Source organism: Sinocyclocheilus anshuiensis, unplaced genomic scaffold (genome assembly GCF_001515605.1).
Source record: "Sinocyclocheilus anshuiensis isolate Anshui unplaced genomic scaffold, SAMN03320099.WGS_v1.1 scaffold1017, whole genome shotgun sequence".
Lineage (NCBI taxonomy): Eukaryota > Metazoa > Chordata > Actinopteri > Cypriniformes > Cyprinidae > Sinocyclocheilus > Sinocyclocheilus anshuiensis.
In genome coordinates, this window is record NW_015554130.1 from 321,094 (window position 1) to 323,640 (window position 2,547).

Sequence of the window (2,547 nt, forward strand, 5' to 3'; positions counted from 1 at the left end):
CACACAGTTGCTATCAAAATTATTCAATCCCCTTGAACAAAATGTTATGAAATGAATTCAACAAACTATTATAGAAATTGTATTAATACACGTTTGAATGGTTCTGAGAACCTAAGTAAATGAAAAATGAAAATCAAATTGGCTCTAAACATTCATATACAAAATTAAAAATCAAAAGTCAAATTTTGTGCGGAATCTTAGAATGCTTAGAAGCTTCTGTTACCTCTTTTCTGCAACCTTGGCCCATTCCTCTTCCAGATCATTGGTACTCTTTGGTTTTCATGTTGCCACTGCTTTCTTCAAATTCCATCAAATATTTTCAATTAGATTTAAATCTGAAGACTGAACAGGCCACTTGAGAACATTCACGAATGATCCCTGAAGAACCAAGCTGAAGTAGATTTGGATGTATACTTTGGGGTGGCTGTCCCGCAGGAAAGTCCATTGATCATCAAGCTTCAGTCTCTGCACTGAAGGCTTCACAGCCTTTACCAAAATGGCCTGATACTTCAAACAATCCCTCATACAGTCCAGATTTCCACTTCCCGCTACAGCAAAGCAGACCCATAACAAGACTGGTCCACCTCCATGTTTGACCCATGGAGATGGTGTTCTTCTGCTCATAATATTTGCCTTTTTTGCACCAGACCACTGATCCATGGGTCCAAGAAGTTCCAGTTTGGTCACATCACTCAATAAAACATTCTTCCAGAACTTCACAGGTCTATAAAAATGAATTTAAGCATATTCAAGTTAGCCTTTTATGTTCTTCTTGGTCAAGAGTGGCAAGATATCCCAACAAGTGTTATTCTTTATACTGTGGTATACTGAGATGTTTTTTCCTCCATTAACTAGGTAATTTTGCAAGTCTTTAGCAGTAAATTTTTTTTTTTTATCAGTTGTTCAGTTTAAACATTTTTCTCCCCCTGATGACATTGTGCTTTTTCTTCAGTGCCCTCAAAGATTTTCTGGTACAACTCATTTTAAACTTATTAATAAGGCTGCCAGTTGTGTCTCTGGGAACTTGTAGTGTTTTGGAAATCTTCTTTTATCAATAAACTTCCTTATGTAATAAAACTTTTGTGCTTTTGTGAGAGCTCTTTTGACTTGGCCATATTTGCTACTCAACTTTAGCACATGCATGGTCTAAATGTATTTATATAAAGTAATAGTAAAACGAGACATACACTGAAGCAACTTATGTGTTTTTTTTTCTTGACCTGTAACTTTGTAATGTTCATTACTCCCTCTCACATTAACTTTAGCCTTTTAACTCTGTTGTAATTATGAGGGGGTCCTTGGAAAATCTTCTCCCCTGTAAGGGGTCCCTGGCTCCAGAAAGTTTGAAAACCCCTGGAATATAGTTTTAAAAAGGGTTTTGTTAACTATAATTGAGAATAAATTGTAAAAACTACAACTATATCTACCTAACCTGAACCTGACATATTTCTGCACAGCCCGGAGCACATTTTAAGGTTACCCGACTCAATATTTTTATTTTGTATATTCCAACTGAATAGGATTATTATATCAGGATACATTTTGTTTTCTCTCCATATAGCACCAGTGTGTAGGTGAGGTACATTGAATCGCTGACACGAGAGAATAGTTTAGTCAAGCCTTTAATGGCGACGGCCAGCACAACAATGACAAGAAGCCCAAGAGCGAGCTCTGCCCAGGCCAACGTGGTCACGAACAACGTCAGGAGTCACGTCACGATCCACGACACACTTCACATACTGGTGCCACCCATTTTCCCTCCAGAACATACCCCCTCTTCTCTGGCACCTGTGGACATTTGAAACAGACAAAAAAAAGGAGAAACAAAAGAGTGACATGTGACGATAAAAGATGAGTAACCGGAACCATCTGTCTAGTGAGAACAGCACAGCAGATCCTTATGGAGCCTTGCAGAACATTAATGCAAAGCTACAACAAAACTCTCTCAAAGCAAAGCAAGGATACGGGTTGTAGCGTCTGGACCAATCAAACACACAATATATATTTTGTTAGCTATATTTAACAAATACTCTGTAACACCCCTCAGTTAACAAGCCATACGAGGACCTATGGACCCTTCCCCCGAAATGCGTAACACCCATGTGACGATAAAAGATGAGTCAACGGAACCATCTGTCTAGTGAGAACAGCACAGCAGATCCTTATGGAGCCTTGCAGAATGTTAATGCAAAGCTACAACAAAACTCTTTCAAAGCAAAGCAAGGATACGGGGGAAGGCAGCCCATCTAGTGCAGCTCATAATCCTTTAACTTGTCGGGAAGTTGACGGAGACGGCCTGACCGCCGAGGAGTCTGCACCGGAACAGCTGAGAGGGAGGCTAACTCATGGCACGGGGCCTCCACCGAACCTGATTGGGACACGGTCCTTCCCTCCGGACATCCGCTGTCATCAGACCCAGGGTGTGAAGCGGGTGTCGCTATCGCCAGGGGGATGTCAGGGTCGCTCGGAGGTGCTACAAGTGGCACGTCGCACTCCTCTTCGCTCTCAGATGCTGCACCGTAACCATAATGCCCTGTGACACTTGGG

General features: G+C 41.2%; 1 pseudogene; it reads left to right on the forward strand.

Moving 5' to 3' along the window:
- The window catches only part of LOC107670259 (extracellular calcium-sensing receptor-like), a 10,034-nt pseudogene that overhangs the window by 3,910 nt on the left and 3,577 nt on the right, over nucleotides 1-2,547 (forward strand).